We start from the raw sequence: 15,856 nt of genomic DNA on the forward strand, positions 1-15,856 counted from the left end.
AGGGGATATGGGAGGGCACGACGAAAAGAGAAGAAAGAAGCGGGGTAGTGCGGACCGGGGACACGCTCACGCCACTTGCCTTGATAAGGGACACAAATAGAGGTCTCGCTTGGCTCCGTTCGCCACTACTAATTGTGGCCAACTGCACAGTGTACGTGCACCACTACAGTACATGTATATTCAGATGCTGTACAGTCTCGCAGTCGGATTTGGAAAAAAGGAGGGGGGGGGCGTTCAATGCCCGCGCCGCGGACTCAAGTTTCCGCGGCGTGTATTTGAAGCGGCATCGCTCGGATAAGATTGACGACTCGCGATCTCGCCAGTGCAGTGATGTATATTGTCGGCGGTGGTGGCTCGGGGAGCACAGCGCAGCAGCGCAGCACGGAACGCGTTTCTTTTCGCGAAAACTCGCACCGCGGGTGTTGTAAACAGATATCCCGGCGCGGAGCGCGAAGCGAGCGCGAAGGGCCGTCGAGGTGTTTACGCAACGCCTCCTGCCTTTTGGCTGTGCCTTTTGGCTGTGCCTTTTGGCTGTGCCTTTTGGCTGTGCCTTTTGGCTGTGCCTTTTGGCTGTGCTTTTTGGCTGTGCCTTTTGGCTGTGCCTTTTGGCTGTGCCTTTTGGCTGTGCCTTTTGGCTGTGCCTTTTGGCTGTGCCTTTTGGCTGTGCCTTTTGGCTGTGCCTTTTGGCTGTGCCTTTTGGCTGTGCCTTTTGGCTGTGCCTTTTGGCTGTGCCTTTTGGCTGTGCCTTTTGGCTGTGCCTTTTGGCTGTGCCTTTTGGCTGTGCCTTTTGGCTGTGCCTTTTGGCTGTGCCTGTACGCCCGGGGCGTACGCGCGTGTACGCCGAGGTGTGCTTTGGATGCAGTGTACCTGGCGTACGTGCCGCAGTGCATGCGCCTCGACCCTCTTCCTTCCCTTCGCCAAACCTGTGCCCAGGCGGCGGCGGAGGAGGAGGAGGAGGAGGAGGAGGAGGAGGAGGAGGAGGAGGAGGAGGAGGAGGAGGAGGTGGAGGAGGAGGAGGAGGAGGAGGTGGAGGAGGAGGAGGAGGAGGAGGAGGAGGAGGAGGAGGAGGAGGAGGAGGAGGAGGGGAGGCGGGGGACAAGAAAGACATGGTCTCGCCGATCCCTCCCGGCGCGACACTGTCAAAAACGAGAAAACAACAAACACGGGTCACGCCAACGACAGTAGCTTTCGGCACTCCGCTGAGGCGGTCGAACCGAACGTGCGGCCCCACCGATGGATTGCTCTCCGCACAAGAAATCCATTGGTGGGGTCATACTTTTGGTTCGAGCCCCATTTAGCAACTCTGGAGCTCAAAACGCGTCTAAAACCCTTTTTCGACCCTTATCGCGAAGGGCGACGCTATTTACGACCCTTTCCCAGATAAAGGCATATACTCATCGCAATGAGGTCCCTACCTATAATGGAAACACCTTCCTCCTGCCGTCTAGACAGGCGTCGCGCCAGGGATTTTCCATTTGCCACTAAAATAACTGGCTTACACAATGGTGTGCCCGGCGGCCCCGGGCGGCCCCGACATATCCATTGTTATTTGCACGAACGTCAGTGAAGACACCTGTAAGGTCCTCTAAGGGAGGCAAAAGTACACCGTAAAAGAAGTGGCGGGCTCGCCATGCTGCCTCCAGAACCACCACCCCGGCCGCGGCAGGCCGCGGCCCTGGCGGCGCTGCGGTGCGGCGCGGGGTTCGGGGTTGACGATAGGGACAAACAACACGCGAAAAGGACATTCGATACTTTTTCCTTTTTGTTAGTGTCCCATTTCTCCCATCCCCTCGGTCTTGTTTGCGACCGGGACGTCATGAGGCGTTGTGGCGTTGCCTGCTGGCCGCGCCGCAACCCGCCGCACCTGAGACAATGGTGCGGGTCAATGCTGATATTAATTAAATAGAGATGCCCATCGGGGAACTGGTGAGGGGGAGGGGAGGGGGTTCCCCGTGGCGCTGCTGGTGCCCCCTGCGCCCTGTGCCCCCCGCTGGTCCTCCTTGGTCGTCCCCGTTCCATGGCCTCTATCTCTGTCGGCCTCCCTCATCGCCGTCCCTCTCTTGCGTCACCCCTTCGGCCAGCCGGCCCGGCCCGGCACTGCACTGCCTGCCACCCCCGCCGGCCAGGACTGCCAGGACCTCCCCTAATTCCGGGCTAATAATTATTGCAAGTCTGCTGGCTTGGGCAGGCCGGCCCGGGCTGGCCGGCTGGGGCCAGCGCGTCGTTTTCGAGTGTGCATCGGAGCGCGTCGCGACGTTGACCCAGGCCAGCCCGGCCGAGCCCGGCACAGCCGTCTCTCTCGCACTCATAGGACCTTCCGCATGCGAGAGAGAGACAGAGCGATGAAAACGACTGTCGGATTCAGTCGGGGCCGGTCTCCATGGCAGCCCGGCTGGGCCGGGCCGCCCGGGCCTCACACTGTAACGATCACCACTGTGCCTCCCGAGGGCGCTTACTCGAGACTGCTCGGCGTGCGAAACGAGATTGATGGTGTAGTGCATCGCGCGATCAGCTGGCCGTGGAAATAAGCCCCAATTCATCCACGAAAACTAAGAAAATTTGCATGAAAATTGGCTGCCCCACGGTGGGGTGGCCAGTGGCCCCTGCGGTTGCGACCCACCGCGCACGCACAGAACACGCCGACTGGTTAGAGCTGGTTATCGGAATCAATTTTTCACGCCGCGGGCTGCGGGCCAGCCTGGCTGCCCGGCTCAGTGCACTGTGCTGTGCAGTGCTGTGGCGCGCCAGTCCGGGGTTCGCGCCCGGCCTGCCGCTCGGCCTTCTGGACCTCGGTCACGTCGTGACGTCGCAGGGCCCTGCATCCGGCCCTCGCGCTGCTCGCGCTGCTCGCGCCCTCGCGAGCGCGTCGTCCCGGAAGTGAGGCTATCCGTGCCGCGCCGCGTTCAGTCCGCGGCCTATCGCCGCCCTAGGATTGGGGCGGATCGAATAATCCGCCGTAAAGCGAGACGCTCTTCGCGCGGCTCAAATGGGGCTTCCTTCTCTCTCGCACTCACGGCCTGAACCGTGTGGATGCGAGAGAGACGGAGCGACGACACACTGTTCGGAGTGCGCCCCGTTCTCCCAGTTTCAGCCCCGCTCCTGCTTGCAGATTTTTTTCCGGCGCCGCCGCCTGCTTCTGCGATTTCCACCAAGGCTCCACTCTGGCTCTCGGTGTGATTAGAGGCCCTACTCCACCGCGACAGGGCCTCGCAGGCGAGGGACCCGGAGGGACCCGGAGGGCGGCTGGGCGACGCGACGCTACGGTGACGCCACGGTGACGCCGTCCTCGGAGAAGTGTCCTTCCTCGGGGCGGCCTCCACGGCCTCCACGCCTTTGCTGCCTTTGCCTCCAGTGCAGCGGCAGGGGCGGGCTATCTGGTGCAGCGGCGCGTCGCTTTTTGCGAGTGTAGGCACGACGGGCCCAATTTCCGAATTGCATGTCTGACTACGTCATTTCCACTGCGCGAGGCAGTCTGCAGGAGAGGCAGCGAGGAACGGACAGCGACGGCTGGGCCGTGGCTGGGCCGTGCAGGTCATGCGCCGAGTTTGTGTAAGCAGAGGGGGAAGCCCAGAAGGCCCTCTCGATGAGGTCAGGGCAATCCAACCCTTCCACACCGTACTTCCAAGTCAGCCATATCGCTTCGGACACTCTCCCGCCCTTCACCGCGCCCCCTTCACCCCCGCCCCTGCCACCGCCCTGCCCAGGCCTCAAACTTTTCCTCCACGTTCTCCCCGTCGAAATTTCCAGTGGAGGGCGGCCGGTTCATTTTGTTGTTTCAGTGTAGGGCTAATGACGTCAGAGAGGCGCGCTAGCGATCGAAGGGCGACCGCGCGGCCAGGCCCTGCAGGGCCCACGGCGGCCCACGGCCCTCGCGTCAACCAAAGGGTTCTAATTGCCAGCGTGTTTGTCGTGTCTCGTTATTTCGGGAAAAGAATTCGGGGAAAATTGGTGGCCGCGCTGGGGAGGAAAGCAGGTGACCGTCCCCCGTCCCGGAGCTTGGGGGCGGAGGGCCGTTCGTCAGGCCGCCAGGGTGCTGGGCTTGGTGCTGGGCTTGGTGCTGGGCTTGGTGCTGGGCTTGGTGCTGGGCTTGGTGCTGGGCTTGGTGCTGGGCTTGGTGCTGGGCTTGGTGCTGGGCTTGGTGCCGGGCTTGCTGCTGGCGTGAAAAGGCTCGTCTCTGAAAAGGATCCCATGGGAGGACCAGGCCGGCCCAAGCCGGGCCAGGCGACAAAAGCACACGGAAAATCTCGCAAGCGAGCGCGGCGAGCCGGCCGGAGATTTTATGGGTAACGGCCGAGCGGCCAAGCCTGCCGTGCCACATCAGCACGGCATCAATAAAATCACGCATTCAGTCACTCGCGTGTTTTGTGACAACGGCCTGGCTCGACGGCCCGGTACAGTCCGCGCGACCAGTGCAGGCGATGGCAGGCGGCGGCAGGCGGTGGGGCTGTGGTACAGTCCCAACGGCATCTGCAGTGGGGCAGCCGCGTCCGTTCGAGTTGGAACTGCCACAGGCCGGCCCGGTGTGTGTGTGTGTGTGTGTGTGTGTGTGTGTGTGTGTGGTGTGTGTGAATCGGCGAGGCAGTGCCGTGTCAGTGCCCCACTGCAAGGCCTGCCCGTGGCGGTCCCGGCGGCGGGCGAGCGGTGCGCGCTGGGACTGTACTGGCGTAATGGACAGCACACTGTGTGCCACACCCCTCCAGCACTTTGTTGTCACTACAGGGTAGCACCTCTGCTTGGCTGCCAGTCCATTGGTCAGCGCGGCGTGTGTCGGTGTGTGCGTGTGAGCGCGAGCGTGTGTGTGTGTATCCGTATTTATGGTCTTTTTTGTACTTTTATTATTTAGAAGTGATCCCAGGGGGTTGGCAGGCTGGCAGGGGGAGGTTCGGTCGGTTGGTTAGTGGTTGCTGCGCTGATGGCTTGCCGTGACAACTGTGCGTCGTGTAGAAGGGGTGGGGGTTCACGGTCGGAGCAAAGATTTCCCAGCCAAGTATACCGAAGTATACAGGAGTGCATGGCATATGCCGTGCAAGCCAGGCCCTGCACTGTGTGCCAGCGCATCACTTACAACCGGAAAATGCGGGCTCACGGTCAATCAAAAAACTGCTTCTTCCGTATTTTTCGGCCTTTTATTTTTCTTCGTTCCTTATTACTTTTCTAGTATTGTTTTTTCCCCTTTAATTACTTCCTTGTTATTGTCCTTTTCATCTGGGTGCTGTGTTTCTCTGTCGTGTTTTTCTTCTCACTTTCATTATCTGCATTACTTGCACTCCCTTTCGTCACTCCTCCTCCCGCTTCCTCGGCTCCTCTCCCTCTCTCTCCTCCTCCGTCCTGCGCGAGAAAACGAAATGACGGAACAGAAAATGCATCGCCTAATGCGCTGACGGTGCAGTGTCGGACCTAAAGATAGCTTTTGGGCGTTAGCGGGGCGTGGCGGGGCGGGGCGGGGCGCGGCGCGGCGCGGTGGACCCGGCCATACTTTCGCAAGATTTACCGTTGCGGCTAGGTCAGTTCAGTTGCTCTGCATCGGGTTGCGCGAAAAGTGCACGATGCAGTCAAGATGAGACCGCTGCGATGAAACGGCATGTCGCAACCCAATTTTTGTGCGTGCGTGTGTGTGCTCGTCACGCTTCTCGAGGCGGTTGGGCGGTTCACAACCCGCAGACCGAGACTAGGCCAGACTAGGCCAGACTAGGCCTGGCGTCGGGGAGCGCGCCCCTTTTTCTTGGTTTGCCCGAAATTTGGGAGTCAGAGAGACACGGTTTACGACCACATGGAAATTAAGGTCCACAAAAGGTCTATTTCTCCCGGGCCATAACTTTTTTCTCTCTCTTCGGCAGGGGGACAGTGGGTGACTCGGCGTCGTCGCTTTGGGCGGCGTTGGTTCGATCCGACGACGCATGCGAACGCGTCCCGCTGCGCGTGTCCGTGTGTAAAAGCGTTGAAGCCTCCACTGCAAAAGAAACTTCGGAACAACAACAACAACAACAACCAACAACCACCCCGGAGAGTGATTCCCAGAGTCTTTGACGTCTTCGCGCGTCACTCACGTTTCCAACCTTGCCTCAAATAACCTTTCCCAGCTTGCGAGGCGAAATCGGGGCGACTCGGCGACTCGGCCTCCGCGCCGCGGCCCGACTGCGGCCCGCCGACTCAGCTCTCGGCTCATCTGGCGATAGGGCGACCTTGGGGCCGCCAAGGAACGCAGCCTCCAGCCCCGGGGCCCGCGGGGCCTCCTGCATCCTCGCAGAGCACCGTGTGCAGTTTGGTTTGGGACTCAGCAGGTTCGAAGGACACGCACACACACAGAGGCAGAAGTGCACACAAGCACACACGTACACAGAGGCAGACAGACCATACACACACGCACACACACGAACAAAACGCAAACGCATGCACACAGGACCGGCAGGAGGGCCGACCTGACACGCCGGCTTTCGCAAGAGCGCCGAAAACACACGTCACAAACAAAGCACTTACACACACGGTGCACTGCGACCTCACGCGGCGTCTCGCGTCCACTCGTCAAGGTGTTTGTCGGCCGCGCTGCGAGAAAAACAAAACTACGTACCTGTCTGGCCGCGATAGGCGAAGCCGGCCGAAGCCGGCCGAAGCAACCCACTCGACATGAAGAGTGTGTCATCTAGGAAAGAGCTGCAGAAACAGATAAGAAACAAAGTTTCGATTTTTTGGGGAAGAGGGTACCCCATCTGAACGCTTGTAACTCTCACACACCACTGCCCACTCAAGCCACTGCACTCAAAATCGGAAAAGTCGAAATGCGTCACGGCGGGCCGCTGCGTGCTGCGCCCGGGAGCGATGAGATTTATTGCTCTGGGAAAAGGCTTTCTTTTAAAAAATCTCTGCTTTTTTTCTACGGGGTAGTATGGGCTCATTCTAAAGATAGTATTTAAAATTGTGTATGAAATTAAATACTTAGACCAATAAAGTCTGTATGTTTGGTTTTCTTCTATAGGGTTTTAGGTTTAGGTGGTATGGGCTTATTCTAAAGATAGTAGTTTAAATTGTGTGCCGAGCGATCTGGCTGGTGTGGGTACTAGGTACTAGCCTGCACCACCACCGCCCGCCCCGAACCGAGCGCACGGAGCCGGGCCAAACCGGGAGGCATTGTCGCGCAGACTGCAGACCGCGCGCGCATCAAGCACTCACTATCCCGCCCCGGCAGCCGGCCCCTATTATTGTTATGATGACTTGGTTTCTGGACTCTCGAGTAAAAGCTAGCTGACACCTTTCTGTGTCTTATATTCTTCTAGGCTCGTTTTGAAGTAGTACAGGTATCATCTGCTAAAAATATTATTCCTCGCCTGTCGCGCGGGGCGCTTAGCAGCGTTCGCCATGGCGTTCGCGGAGGCGGGGGACGGAGGCTCGGACGTGTTGGACACGGCGAAATTAACACAACACCCGGCGAGGCGGGCCGCCCCGCCGCCCCGCCGCCCCGCCGCCCGGCCGGACAAGACCTGCTGCGAAGCGAAAACAAGGTGGCAGAACGCAGCAACGCGGCGCGCAACGCGCTCCAGGGGGCTCGGCTCGCCCGCCACGGCCCGCCTCCACCGACCCCAGCCCGGGCCCGGCAAGGCCCGCCGATGCCCAAATCGCAGCCCCGCTCTAAAAATAGCCCGATTGTTATTGTCGAGCGAACAGCCGAACTCGGAGACTGCAGCAGCTGCCACGGCACTGCCAACGTTTCGACGTTTCTCGATTCGGGCGGAGCCACGCTGAGTGAGACGTCCGTCGCGTTGCGTCGCGTTGCGTCGAGTCACCCCGCCAGCCTGAACGCCGTTGTGTTTCCTCACTTGCCCGCCGCCGGAGACGACGCGACGCGCCATTCCGGCAAAACGTAAATAAATCTGTTCATTTTATTCTTTTGAGGAATGGAGGGGGAGCGATAGGGGGTGCGCCGCACCTTCCCGACGACTTGAGGGACTCGGACGACGACGACGGGGACGGGGGGCTACCTTGGTGGCGCCCTAGCGCCGCGCACCGCACCCAGAACGCACGGGCCCAGCGTCAAGTTTACCGTTGAAGTCACGCTCGCGCCCCACGGCCGTGCGCGGTGCACGCTCACGCACGCACGCGACAAGCTTGCCACCCTCCTCCACTAATCCTCGGGGAATATTGAGCGTGACAAGGAAGGGGACTTCATCGGCTTAGCTTGCTTTGGCGGGGCGGGCGGACCAGCGCGCGGCCGCCGGATGATGACTCAGTTTCGATTATTTCATTCAAAATTATTTATTCTCAAATAAGTGTTTTGCTCTCCGCTTGCCGCCGTTCCGTTTGATCCGCGCCAGGGCAGAAGAAACCACCAACAACAAAAACAACAACAAAAACAACAACAAAAACAAAAAGCCGCGAAAAAAAACAAGAAAACAAGCGTCGGGGCGGAATGAACGACAGGACGCTCTGCAAGTGCGAGAATCGGGGCGAGTAAGCTGATTATCTTATCGTAATGCAGCCTGGGCTGAGCCGCCGCTGCACTCGCGGGGGATGAGGAGAGAGAGAGAGAGAGAGAGAGAGAGAGAGAGAGAGAGGAGGGAGGGGGGGGGGGCATTGGCCCTGGCGAGGGCCCCGCCGATACGAAACAGATACCACGCGAATAAGACCCCGCTCTAGGGCGGCCCTTGGAGCCACCCCGGTCCGGCTGAAGCGGCTCGAAGCCATCGCGATCGCCTGATAAGCGGAGCGGACGAGTCACCGATTGTCGCCGAGTTCATTCACCGCGGCACCTGTCGGCCTGTCGCGCGCACACGTACAGAGATGTACAGTGTACCAGAGAACCGCGCGGCCGCCAACGGATTCTATCGGCGGCGAACATCCGCGCTCGCTGCGCCCCACTTGCCTTTTTTTTGGCAAACTGTTTGCCCGAGTCCGCGTACGTGGAGGGGGGGGGGGCAAACAACGCCGGCTGCAAATCGTTCAGCACCCCCTCGCGGCCCTGCCCTGCCCCGCCTCCCCGCGCTCGTCCAAGGTTCGCTTGGAATCAGTCAGCCAGTCATGAACAGCGGCGGTCCGATGAAAGAAAAATAGAATTCGTCTCCCTCGGCGGCGTCAGCGGCCGCAGGGGCGACGTGGTGGCGGCGGCCCCCCGAGGCCCGTTCGCATCGTTCGGCCCCTAAAAGCCAGTCAAAACTAGCCATATAGCTTTCATAGCGCGGCGCGGCTGTTACGTGTTTTATGCACGTGTTTTTGTGGGACGTCAGCAGCAAGCGGACCGCCGCGCCGCCACCGCGTCACCCGGCAGGGCCATGGCAGGGCCATGGCAGGGCCCGGCAGGCAGGCCGAGACCGCTTTTCAGTTATAAAACGGCATTAAAGGAAACACGTTAACGTCAGTTAAAAATACACTAGGCCGCATAACGACCAACACACGCACACAAGGACAGGCCCGAAACACACACACCACACACACACACACACACACACACACACACACACACACACACACACAGAGGCACATGTGACGCTCCTGCGGGCGGAGCGACGTTTTGGGCTGGAAAGCAAACTACACGACGGGTCCGTCCGTCCGCCCGGGCCGCGGGCCGCGACTCCGAAATGCCGCTCAAGTGGCTGGCCCGGCCGGCAGGCCATTCACGGCCGTGCACATCCACCGTGTTTATGCAGCGCTAGAAATAGCCTTGCCTTAACGCGGCCTGATTAACCCGCCGGACACGAGTCAAAAAACAAGCCGGCCTCTCACAGGCCCCGCCCCGCCCCGCCCCGCCCAGCTCCGCCCCGGTGCAACGACCCCCGCTGCAAGTTTGCAAGAGCCGGGCCCGCCGCTGCCACCACCGCCCCTGCACTTGAGGCGACAGCGCGTGACGTCACGCGTACAGTCTCCCCTCCCCCTCTTCACGCGACAACTTTTTTGGCAGGCGGGGCGCCCCGGCGCACACTCGCGGATGTCAAAGCGGAGAGCGCAGATATTTCTTTTTTTTTCGAGGCCTGTTTTTTTTTTCGAGTGTTTTTGACTGTTTTGAAAGGCCGGGCCGCTTAGAGCCATAGAGAGTGAGTGAGGCGGAGGCCCAGGGCCCAGGGCCGACCCCCTATCACACTCACACACACTCACACACGGCAACAAACACACACACCCACACCGACTGAAATGAGCTGTACTGTACTGTGGCCCGGCCTGTGGCCCGGGGCCCGCGCGGCCCTGGCTGGGTGTCCTTGGGCCTCGGGCTGGGTGCGGTGGCGGCGAGGAGGAGGAGGCCGTCATGCTGGTGTAATGTATGCGGTGCAGTGCGGTGCAGTGCGGTGCAGGGCCGGGCCGCCACGCCAGGCCTAGCCAGGCCTTTTGCCGCTTGCACTTTGACTTCTCTTTTGCCGCTTGCCCTGCTTGCCCTGCTTGCCCTGCTTGCACTGCGCCCGGCAGTTTGACTTCACCCCGCCTTGCCCTGCCTCGCTCCCTTCCACTGCACTGCGGCCACAATAATCATAATCAATGGCCCATCTCATTTCGCAGGCTGTGACCTCTGCAGTGGAAAGGGTGCGAGCGAGAGGGCGCCATGAGGGCGCCATGAGGGCGCGCGTTACGGCGAGTCGGAGCGAGACGGCTGCGTGATGTGCTCGCGCGACACATGGCCGTTGTGCCCGGGCTGTGCCGCTGTCGTACACGCCGTGGCTGAAGTCACGTCTCGCTTGACGCGCCTGGCGCGGCTCGCGCTCTTTCGTCCCTTCGTTCTTTCGTTTCGTTTGCCGGCTAAAAACAATAAACGAAGCCTGAAGCTCGTCTGTCGCGGGGCGCAATGGCGGGCCGAGGCACGCGATGGCCAGCACACTGAGCGTCGTCTTCATCGCTCTGTCTCTATCGCACTCATGGGGCGTTCCGTGCAGGTGCGAGAGAGACAGCGCGATAAAAACGACGCTCGGAATCAGTCGACAGCCAACGGCAGCCGAGCGATGGCTTTTCCATGTCGCCCTCTGTCACTAAGTCCACCAGTTCGTCCTCCAAATCCACGGGCCTGGGCTGGTCTGGCCTGGGCCGGGCCGGGGCCCTGGGCGAGTGTCGATTTCAAAGAGAGTTGCGGAGTGAGGAAAGCTACGAGGCTGTCAATTTTTAAGTAAAACACAAAATTCATAACGATTATTTTCAGAAATTCGCTTGCTCTTGTTTGTCGTACCGTCCCCGTGACTACGCGCGTGGCAAACGCCCCCGCACGGCCGCGCGCGTCGGCCGCGTGACCTTTCGGCCCAAGCATTCGAACAGGCGCGGCGATGACCCTCGTCTTCTCCTTCCGTCCGTCCGTCTGTCCGTCCGCGGCACGCTCGCACCGCTCGGACGCGCCAGGGACGCCGTCAGCGGCAGCGCCGCCAGGCCGCCAGCGCCCCGACACGGCCGTGGAGTGAGTGGTGCCGGCCAAACGAGTGTAGCGCTCCGTGTAAAACACGTATCGTCCTTGGAGCGCACTTGTCGTCAGAGAGGCGATACGTGGCCGCGATGCCGCGATCAATCACGGTGTCAATCACTCGCCCGGCACCACCCGGCCCGAACAGTGCGACCGGCCGGCCGCGTGTGGCCGCGTGCTGGGCGTGCTGGGCGCGCTGGGCGGCCCTTGGTGCTCGGCCAGGAACACGGAGGGCTTTCCCCCTGACGGGCCTTGGCCGGGGCCCTTGCCAGGGCCGAGCCGGGGATGGCAAGGCGAGCCCGCCACAGCCGCCCAGCCCGGCGCGGCAAGGCCTCTGACGCAGGAGGACCAATCTGGGCCCCGCGACCCCTCCCGGGGCCTCCCGGGGCCTGCTGGGCGGCCGTCGCCGGGGTGGCCCCCCGGGCCCTCGGGCCGGGCCCCGCACTGGCGGCGGCCCAAGGACCCACACGACACCGAAGCTACTGCTTCCAAGGCGAGCAAAGATGCCACAGTTTGCATCAGCTTGGAGGCGGATCAAGAACCATGCCGGCCGGTTTAGTGGCGAGCTGCTGGCCAGGGCCTAACACCAGCGCCCATCGCCGGCGACCTTGAGTTTGACTTTCTGGACGGATGTTTTCCGCCCCGCACGGTTTAACGCATCCTTTCATCCCTGCAGGCCCTGCAGACCGCCGTGTACCGCAGCACCGCCCTGACGGCAGCCTCCCGGGAGGCATGGCTCGGCGCCAAGACGTCCTCGTCCCCGGCGTCCCCGCCCTGCGCGCTGTGCTGCGCTGCGCCCCTGGGCCCTGGGGGACCTATCCACCTGCATCAACGACCCGCCCGGCGCGGCGTGCAGCGCGCAGCCCTGTGTACGCACGCTGGGCACAGCGACGGCGGGGCTGCGGGGCCAAGGGACGCAAGATGAGGCACGGCGAGCTCGACTTGATGATTCGTCAAGTGGAAAGTTCCCAGCGTCGTGCCACCGGGGCTGCGCTGCGCACGCTGCGCACGCTGCGCACGCTGCGCACGCTGCGCACGCTGCGCCAGTGCACCGGACCGGGGTGGGGCAAGACGACGGCACACAGTGTGGAGGCGGCCAAACTTCAAGACGCGTTTTGAGCTCCTGAGTCGCTAAAAAGGACTCAAACCAAACGTGTGACACAAGCAAGCGTTCGGAGAGCAAGTCATTGGTGGGGTCACACGCTCGGTTCGAGTCTAGAGCTCAAAACGCGTCTCGAATTTTGGCCGCCTCCGCCGGTCTTCTGGCCCACTGTGCGGCAAGACCCCCGTGGCCCCTCATGCATGCAGACAGCAGGCAGCAGCCCCGGCGCCGTGGAAACCTTCCCGAGGATCAAGGAAATTCGGAGACGTCGTTATGCAGACGACGACGACGTGGTGCCTCGCTGCCTCGCTGTCGCGAATGCGGCGAATGCGCTCGCGATGGGATATTGACCCAGCCCTGTCTGCCAGTCGGCCTGCCTGCCCCAGGCGGCGCCGCCGTGGGCTGGGCCTTCTCGGCCTGCACCGTGATGGCAAACAGCCGCGGGCGAGCTCGCCTCATCTGGACATCATCAGAAGCTCGTTCGACTTGGCCCAGCACGCCGGGGCACACCCCGGCTCATGACCACGACCGGCACACTGAAAATAACAGCAAACACATAACACGGGGGAGAAAAACAAAGTCACGACCCTCCGTCGGCATGGCCGCACGGCAGCACGGCGCGCATGGCCGTCCGAAATAACGGCAGCGGGGGGTAGCGCCGCGGGGAGGGGCGCGGGGTATCGGCACGGCGTACTGTGGCGGCCCGGCGGCCCGGCGGCCCGGCCCAGCTCTACAGGCTAGTGCTCTGCACTGCCGTGTTGCCTACCCCATGCAGGCTGGTTCCAAAAGAAGAGGTAGGTCGCTCTGTCCCTCTCGCACCCATGAGCGCGCGTGAGCCAGAGCGACGAGAGCACTGCTGCCTGGATCTAGGGTGCTGGCTACGAGGGACGGAACCAACCGATTTTGCAGACTGAACTGAGAAGAAGAAAAAGGAGAGGGGAGTCGAGTCGCAAGCCGAGAGCCGAGCCGAGCCGAGCCGGTACCCGTTGCACCGCGTCGGGCGGATACCGCTCCACCGTAAGGCTTTGGACCCATGCCAGGGCTCTGTACGTGCAGGGCCCTGCAGCGCGGCAGCGCTACGATACCAGCTTACACTTCTCCAAAGCCCGCCCCTCGCCCAGCCAATAACGGCCAATAATATTCATATCAGGGTGCCGAGCCGAGCGGGCCGGACCTTTACCTTATCCCGAGGTTTCGTTTTCCGATGACAGGCTACGCGGGGAGTGGAGAGCGACCCAAACGCCATGCAAATGGCCAGGTGTGTGTGCGTGTGTGTGTGTCGGTGTGTGCATCCAATGCCACGGGGGACCTTGGCATTTTGTGGCCGCGCATATATGATCACCGCGCTAACCATATAATATTGTAAATGTTGTCGTGCCACGTTTGATTCCGCTCACACAAACGTCATGAGTAGGTCATTATTGCCGTTAGTGTCGCCGGCGCGCTCTGGTGCGACCTCGCCGCGCGTAGCCATGAGCCTGTCGCCGCCGCCGCGCCCGCCGCGCCGAGGCCCTGGAGCAGTGGATCTGCCATAAGTCACACTCGAACTGTTTCCGCGGCCGGAGGGGTACCATGGTGGGAGCAGGTGGGAGTGAAGAGCAACCAACGACAACCAGGAGATGGCCACGCTGAGGGGAACCATGGCCGAGAGCAGAAAGGCGGAGTGCCTGTCCTCCGCCACACGTAGGCCAGCCCCTCGAGGCAGTTTGCCTAACTCTGCCCCCGAGCGACGCAGAGCGCAGAGCGCGCAGAGCGACGCGCTGGCTGGTAGTTAGGGCGGCGCGCGCGGCGGGCGGGCTGCTTCATGCACAACTTGATGCAGGCTAGGCTCCGCGGCTCCGGACCATGGGGGCGCTCCAGGCCGCTCCAGGCCGCCCCAGGCCAGCCGGTGCACTTTGGCTCTGGCTTCGGCACGTGACGCCCGGAACAATGTCGGACGTGCCGTGTGTGCCGAAGAAGAGCGAAGCAGCGAAGCAAAGGTGTGGGGAGGTGCCGCTTGGGGGCGTGGCGTGGCACGGCGTGGCGTGGCACGGCGTGGCGCGGCGGCGTGGTGGTGAAAGACACGGTGAAAATGTGTCCAGGCCGTGTCGCCAACCTGGAGGCTATCTCGTGGCAGGTCAGCTGGCGTTTTCGTGACGCACGCGTCCCCCACCCTGACCAGCTCGCCACTGATACTATACCTACTTTCTTTTCGCGTCACAAGTTATCGGCAGAAGAATTAGGATCCGCGTCACCCGGTGCAATTTGCATACTGAGAGCAACGGACAAAATTTTTGAAAGTACGCTCAGCAAAGAAAAATCAATAAAAGGCGTGACTTGCCCATAGACTTTGGGGTACAAAGTTAACAATTTACAATGCTGTGGTGCCAGGGTCTCGGCCTCTCCCGTTCCACTCGCACACACACACATGCGCACGCGCGCGTGCATGTGGTACAGTGGGGCAGTCCAGACGGAAAATAGAGAAGTCCCACTCTTGTCGTGCAGGTGTAAGTACGTAAATACCCCTCGCAATAAAGCAAGTTTTAACGACGCGGGGCAAATTTTCATTATCTCGCAGGCGAGTCGTGGCGCAACAGCTAAAGCTCTCTTTACGATGTTTCAGCGCGACGACGCGACGCGGCCCGCGAGGAGAAGCGGACGACGGCAGCGGCACGGCGCTGCACGCAGTGCACGCCCGGAGAGAGACTTTCCAATGCGGCTTGCACTTTTGGAAATGCGCTTGCACGGCGAGGCGAAGGGAGGCGAAGCGAGGCGGCGCTGGCAGGCGGTCGCGGCGCCATTTGTCAAAGGCGGTCGGATGCAGATTCCAAACACTGGTTCCATCCGTAACTGTCGGCGCGCTGCGGCGCCGCGCTTCGTCTTGGCCCCTTCCTCCTCCACGCCAAGACCGTCATCACCGGCAGCGCGCCAGTCCAGTTTCCCGTAAAGCGTTTCACGAAAACACGGACAAAATGAAAACGACAACAGAAACAAAAACATGAGCCTCACGAAAATATCTTCCTCGGCAGCGCGCGGATGTTTTCGATAACGACGCCAAGCCTTTATTTTTCAGGAAACGACCAAGCGTCCTCTCTATCTCTCTTTCACACACAGACAGCGAGCAGCACAATTGTGCTGAGCATACAGTGTTGCAATGGCGAGACGACAAGATTGATAGGCTTCCAATACCGCCCCAAGGTCCCGTCCGCCCCGCCCCGCCCCGCCCCGCCTAGCTTTGCATGCTAGCGCCATGCACACGGCGACCATCAGGCGCCGACATTTATTACTGAATTGTTGTGGATGTTGCATTATATTCAATGCGTGTGTGTGTGTGTGTGTGTGTGTGTGTGCGCGCGCGCGCGCGGACTTGATACTGTATGGAAGGGCATATACGGCGAGGTTCCGTGGACACCATA

Source organism: Thrips palmi, unplaced genomic scaffold (genome assembly GCF_012932325.1).
Source record: "Thrips palmi isolate BJ-2018 unplaced genomic scaffold, TpBJ-2018v1 HiC_scaffold_10, whole genome shotgun sequence".
Taxonomy (NCBI): Eukaryota; Metazoa; Arthropoda; class Insecta; order Thysanoptera; family Thripidae; genus Thrips; species Thrips palmi.